Genomic DNA, 7500 nt, shown 5'->3' with positions numbered 1-7500 from the left:
TTCGTTTGTCTTTTCTCATTTTCATAAGAAATCATTTATTCATACCATATTCATATAATTATTACATAATAGATATTACTATGAGCTATACATTTACATTTGTTGAAAATTGAGGAAGAAAAATATTAACATACAATCATATAACGCATTCTTGTATTTCTGTATTTGATAATGATGAGAACTGTAAAATCGAACGAAAGGAAGGATTTAAAAAAACAAAATGATAGTTATGATAAGTATAATAATACTACTAAATAAAATGATGATAATAATAATGAGAGAAAAAATAAGTAAGTAATAATACGGAAAATAAATGAAAAAAATCACAGAGAAAGAAAAATACAAAAAAATATACAATTTTCCCTTTTTCTTTGTTTCTTTGTTTCTTCCTTTCTTTCAATTCTTTCTTGCATAGCGGGTCCGCAGAAAATAGATTTTAAAATTCCCGCCGAAAATAATGCCTGACATTTTCTGTTATTTTTATTTGTCCCGCCGAAAGAAAAACGCTTATTTTCCTGTTTTATTTTTCATAATTCCGCCGATAATAAAACTTAACAAAGATTATTATAAAAGTAAAGAGGAGAATCTACGTCTTGGAATCTCGCTGTACATTTCCTCTGTACTTCAGAGCCTGGGTTACGATGCCTAGCCAGGATGAAATGATAGCAGTCTGACTTATCCAGCTGGAGCCATATAGTTAAAGGAAACACCAAAAACACGTTAAAAAACAATCAACAAAAAATAATAATATATATGTATATATATATGTGTGTGTGTGTGTGTGTGTGTGTGTGTGTGTGTGTGTATTAATATATATATACGTACACACACACACACACACACACATACACATAATATATATATATATATATATATATATATATATATTATATATATATTTCCCGCCTACATTATGTCGGCACTCAGAAGAGAAAATAAATATAAACCTTATTTGGACCATTTTTACTTTCTTCCTGCCTTCTACATTACATATTCGGCAGTTATACCTTCTGTGCAAGAAAAAAAAAACAGTTTGACCTAACAAAAATAAAAATAAAGAAAGAAACAGACAAATAAACACTAAAATCAATAAAAAATATGGCTAAAAATATACATATACCTGTCCACCATTAAACAGATTCACAGCCAAATTTCCCGATAAAGAAAAGAACATCACAGAACACACTTTCTGTTCAAGACGATCAAAAGTTCGTGAATTCCTTGTGACGCTGGACGAGAGGATGGCTTTTCGGTCGCCTTAGTAAGTCCGGACGAGTGCGAAGGACGTGGGGGGTTAACCTGTAGGATATTTTAGATTTAGATTAGGTTTAGATTTATTTATTTTTTCAGGTTTAGAAATGTGGGATTTTTTTATGGTTTGTCTGTTTGTGTATTAATTTATTTATCGACTTTTTTTTTTAGATATATATATTCATTTTTTAGATTAGAACATATAAAATTGTAAATTTTTTATAAGGAAATATTAATAGGAATTTTTATGTTTTTTTCTGTTTGTTAATTCACTTATTTATCGACTTTTTTTTAGATAGATATATATATTTTATTTTTTAGATTAGAACATATAAAATTGTAGATTTTTTTATATAAAAAATATTAATAGGAATTTCAATAGATATTTATTTCCTTTAATCTTTCCAAAATTTCAGGCCTTTTTTCCGTCTAGTATTTTCTTTATTAGTCTATCATTTTTAAATCTCTTTTTACGTCTTTTTCACCAATAGATGATGGATAGGAACAATGTCCTCAAAACAACGTTGATACCAATACTGATAATTACATTGATCATTATGAATGCAGCAATCATTTCAGTGCTAACAGTCACCGTGAGAAAAGAAAAAAAAAACAATAATAACTGAAAGGAAAGGGAGAAAACGAGAAAAAGGGGGAAGAGGAGACGGTAACAGAGAGAAATAGGAAGAAGGGGAGACTGAGAAAGAGGAGAGACACATATACTGAAAGAGAGAAAAAAAAAGTCACATAAAAACATAAATTCTCCCACCTGTTACCCCTCCTCCTCACCCCCCTCCTCAACCTCTACCCCCCCCTCCTCCCCCAGTCTCTACCCCCACCTTCCTTTCTCCCTCCAACTGTAATTATATATATATATATATCATCCCCCACCCCTCCCCTGACCTCCCCCCCACCCCTCCCTTGCACCTCCCCCCATCCCTCCCCTGCCCCTTCCCCCCATTCCGTCCCTCCACATCCCCTCCACCCCTTCCTTGCACCCACCCACCCCTTCCCTCCACATCCTCCCCTCCCTCCCTTGCACCCACCAACCCCGAATCCCCTCCCCCACCCTTCCCTTCCCCACCCCACCCCACCCCACCCCTCCCCCACCCCAACCCCCACAATACCTGAGGAAGGCCGAAGGCGAGTCGTCCATGACCTTGGCACCACTGTAGCCAGGGTACTCCTCCAGGGGGGATGCCGTACCCCATCCACCCCCTTTCCCCCCGGCTCCCCCTCCTCCCCCCCTCAGCGATGGGTGAAGACCCTCAACGTCGTCACGAGGGGGAGGGGCGTTGTAGCTGTGGGCGGGGCGAAGGTTTGAGGTTAGTGTGTGTGTGTGTGAGGGGGGGGGGGGTGATGAGAGTGTGTGTGTGTGCGTTTGGGCGCGTGTGTGTTTGTGTTTGTGTTTGTGTGTGTGTGTGTTTGTGTGTTTGTGTGTGTGTGTGTGTGTGTGTGTGTGTGTGTTTGTGTGTGTGTGTGTGTGTGTACAGGATTGATTACACATCTTATATAAATTGAGAGTGTGTGTGTGTGTGTGCGTTTGGGCGCGTGTGTGTTTGTGTTTGTGTTTGTGTGTGTGTTTGTGTGTTTGTTTGTGTGTGTGTGTGTGTGTTTGTGTGTGTGTGTGTGTGTTTGTGTGTGTGTGTGTGTGTGTGTGTACAGGATTGATTACACATCTTATATAAATTTCTTAACTTAAAATTATAATTCCACCCTGCATACATATGCAGCTATACTTTATACAATAAATAAGTAAAAAAAATAGTATATATAAACACACTTATAAGTCAGATTACAGTCATCACATAAATCACGAAAAAAAACATTTAAAAACAAACGAGAGAAGCAAAGAAAATTTTACAAATCCATTAGATCAAAATAAACAAACAAGGGAATAAAAAAATCATATAATCATCCTCATAGTGACTAATAAATAATGCTAAAGTTATGAATACTACTTCTACTGCTAATTGTAATAATATCAGTAATAAAGATAACGATAATGTGAAGAGAAGCAGGATAATATTAGTAGTAATAGTGACAAATAATGATGATAACAATGATAAGAACGACGCTAATAATAATAATGATAATAATAACAATAACAATAATAATAATAATAATAATAATAATAATAATGATAATAATAATGATAATAATAATAATAATAGCAATAATAATAATAATAATAACAATAATAATGATAATGATAATAGTAATAATAACAACAATTATGACAGAATAGTAATGTTAATAGTAGTATCAGCAATATAAATATATCAAAGCAAGAACTACCATTAAGACATCAGCCCACAGCCTCACCTCTGGAAGTAAACAGAGCGAAAGTCCCTCTCCTCAGCAGGCGGAAGGTGAGGAGAGGAATTTGCTGTAAAGCCTGAGGTCCTAGCAGAAGGCCCTACGGTAGCACTCTCGTCCATCGCCGCCTGGTCCCTCACCAGCCACTGGTACATCCCTCGCTCGACTCTGGTTCAGGATGTGTTTGGGTAAGAAAGGAAATGCGTTGGGAGATTTGCTGGGTAGTGGGTAGATCAGGGTATGGGTTAGGTGAAGTCAATGAGACTGATGATAATGCTGATGATGATGATTATGTGTTTCTTTTCTTATAACGACACTATCCTCATATTTGTTATTCGGATATTGTTACTAGTGGTATTAGCAATGTTATCAACATTAATATATTTATCATAATTAAAGATGTTGGATATTACAGTCTTTACTTGACAGTGCTATTATCGGTGAAATTAGAGAGCACCACTGCAATACAGCTTTGATGTATTGTGGCTTATCACATGGCATAATATATGGTGCATCGATGACTGATGAGAGTAGATGAGGTGTGCAAAGTGCTTCATGTGAAAGTAGAAGGTGAGACTTGAAGTGAAGGATGGAGTTAGGGTGATTTAGAGGCAATAGATTAATATCATGAAAAGTTGACTGGTACTCGCCCTTGAGATTCTCTTGTAAAATTAAATGAATGAATAAAATAAAAAGAAAAATGTTACTTTCCTTATGGAGAAAAATATATGATATGAAAGGAAGCTGAAAAAAAAAAGAAATTCGACTACACCGGCTGCTATTTTAGCACTTGTCTACTTGGACTATACTGAAGAAGAATGAAATGCACGGAAGGTAAGGCAGTAATGAAAGACTTAACCTGAAAAGAGAAGGTCGTAGCAGAGGAACAGCATGAAGGATAAGAATACAAAAAACAAAAACACCAAAATATAAAACTTGCTACTGCCAGATAGCGGCGAAAGCCTGAGGCAGTAGCTAGAAAAGGTGGTATAAGTGTAGAGATTTAATAAAGCATATTGTTTGAAGTAGAAGAGTTGCAGAGTGACTGGAAATATATCCGGAAAAAAGTGAAGAGAGTGTTTAGAAAAACAATTGAAAATTAGGAGTGAAACAAGACCCAGATTGATGTTTTTACGAGAGAATCACGGATGTTAAAGAGCATTGTGTCAGTGGAGAGAAAGTTGTAGCCATTACACCGGCATAAGAAAAGATGCTTAAAGGTGGAACATAAATAAAGGTTTGATTTCTAGACATTAAATGCAGACCACAACAAACAGGAGGTAAGAGAGATTGTGGCAATAGAAATACACATTTTGTACATTATGGCTATATAAATTCAAATTAAGAAGTACCTGCTCCAGACAGCAGTACAAAGAGAAAGCACTGCTGAAATAATAAACAGAAGCTGTGATAGAAAATTGAATGTTATCTACGAAAGACCAGAAGACGAGATAACATAAACCGCACTATTGTGTTTAATTTATGATACCTGATCAGATGTGAATACTGTAAAAGAGAAAAAAACAAGGGAAGAAACTTTAGAAATGTCAATAGCTGGTATTTGAAGTACGAGAAAGATTATTTGCGAAGAAAAGTTTGTACCAATGATTAGTGAATGCTTTGACGATAGACTGAAGCAATTGTTAAAACGGGTGAACGAAATTCAGACTGAGGAGAAAAAAAGAAAGGGTATTTGTAATTTGATCTCAATGATATTTTCTGCTTAAGAGCGACATTATTAGAGACCAGATATTTTCGAGAAAAATAAGACTATAACATTATTTTTTCTTTTACTTTTTTAGTATTTGTAGACTTTAGTTGTATAATATATATATATATTCTTTTTTTTTCGTTTGGAAATCTAACTAATATGATGAAAGGGAAAAATGGCAATTTATCAGGTTTATCAGTTGGGATGATACTAACAGTAGTTAATGGTATGAATAAGAAAGATAATAAAATATTTAGAATAATGATAATAGTAGTAGTATCTGCTGTTATACTGTAGTATTAGTTGTAAAATGATAATAATAATCATAATTATAATTTTGATAATGGTAATAACAGTAATAATAACGATCTTAATATGAAAGTAAAGATACAGGACAATAATATAAGTATCATTGATAACACTAATGATGTCATTAATGACAACAATGATATAAACAAAAACAATAAGTTGATAAAGTTGATAGTAAAATATTAAGAATAGTGATAATGATAATATTGACAATTATAATAATAACAATGCTGATGATAATGATAATATTGACAATTACAATAATAACAATGCTGATGATAATGATAATAATAATAGTAACAGTTACAGTGTTGATAATAATAATAGTAACAGTTAGTGTTGATAATAATAATAACATTAAAATAATGATAATAAATCAATAATAATGGCAATAATAATAACAACAAACAATAATAATAATAACAACAAACAATAATAATAATAAAACAGGACAATAAATAAATCCACACACAAACTCACGAAATCTTATTCTCAGGATCAATCAGGTTGAAATACTCCATCGGGTCATTTTTCCTAATACGATCCACAAGGGGCGTGGGCGTGTTCCACCGGTGGCCTTGTGGGTGGAGGAGAGCTCGACCCACTTCACCGCCCATTTTCACGAAGCCGCCCGCCTGTCCTTCGGGCACGGTGTCACGAGGAACCCAGCCCACGCCCTCGAACTGTGGGTGAAGTGGGTGGGTGAGTAGGTGGGTGGGTTGGAAGGGTGGAAGGATGGGTGGGTGGGTGGGTTGGTGGGTGGGTTGGTTGGAAGGATGGGTGGAAGGATGGGTGGGTTGATGGGTGGGTTGGAAGGGTGGGTTGGTGGGTTGGAAGGGAGGGTGGATTGGTGGGTTGGAAGGGTGGGTGGGTTGGAAGGGTTGGAAGGGTGGGTGGGTTGGAAGGGTGGGTGGGTTGGAAGGGTGGGTGGGTGGGTGGGTTGGAAGGGTGGGTGGGCTGGAAGGATGGGTGGGTGGAAGGGTGGGTGGGTTGGAAGGATGGGTGGGTTGGTGGGTGGGTTGGAAGGATAGGTGCGTTGGAAGGATAGGTGGGTTGGTGGGTGGGTTGGAAGGATGGTGGGTTGGAAGGATAGTTGGGTGGAAGGGTGGGTGGGTTTGAAGGATGGGTGGGTGGAAGGATAGGTGGGTGGGTGTGTGGAAGGATGGATGGGTGGGTCGGTTGGTGTTTGGAAGTATAGGTGAGAGGGTGGGTGGGTGGGTGGGTGAGTGGGGTGGTTGGTGCTTGGAAGTGTAAGTGAGAGGGTGGGTGGGTGGGTGGGTGGGGTGGTTGGTTCTTGGAAGTATAAGTGAGAGGGTGGGTGGGTGGGTGGGTGGGTGGGTGGGGTGGTTGGTGCTTGGAAGTATAGGTGAGAGGGTGGGTGGGTGGGTGGAAGGCTGGATAGACGGGTGGCTGTTCGGACGGGTGAGCGGGTGGGTGTAAGGATGGATGATGGATGGGTGAGTGGGTGTTTTTCTACCGTGGGTGAAAGGGTTATTGTTTACTTGTGTGTTTTGGGTCGTTGTTAATTGATTATAAATTCGTTTCTTGATATTGCTGTTATTTTGGTTGATTCTCTGTGTTTTTATTTATTACCATCATCATTGTTTTTACGGTTGTTATTGTTGATGGGTGATTCCATGTTGTGTTGGTGTTTTATTCAACACTATTTACATAATTATATCTCTTCTACAGTTTTTTAATTTTATTGTACGATTATTTGATTACTGCCCGCATTATAAGTCAGTGCATGAGCATTAGAAAATCATAACCATAAACATTAATGAAATTTTATCTTTGTTATCATCACTGATGCCATTTTAATATACACATTATACAAAAAAAAAAAAAAAAAAAAAAAAAAAAAAAACAGGAAATAATGATATAAGAATAACTAACATTCTATTAAAAAA

This window comes from Penaeus chinensis, chromosome 25 (genome assembly GCF_019202785.1).
Source record: "Penaeus chinensis breed Huanghai No. 1 chromosome 25, ASM1920278v2, whole genome shotgun sequence".
NCBI lineage: Eukaryota > Metazoa > Arthropoda > Malacostraca > Decapoda > Penaeidae > Penaeus > Penaeus chinensis.
This window is presented reverse-complemented; position numbering follows the sequence as displayed.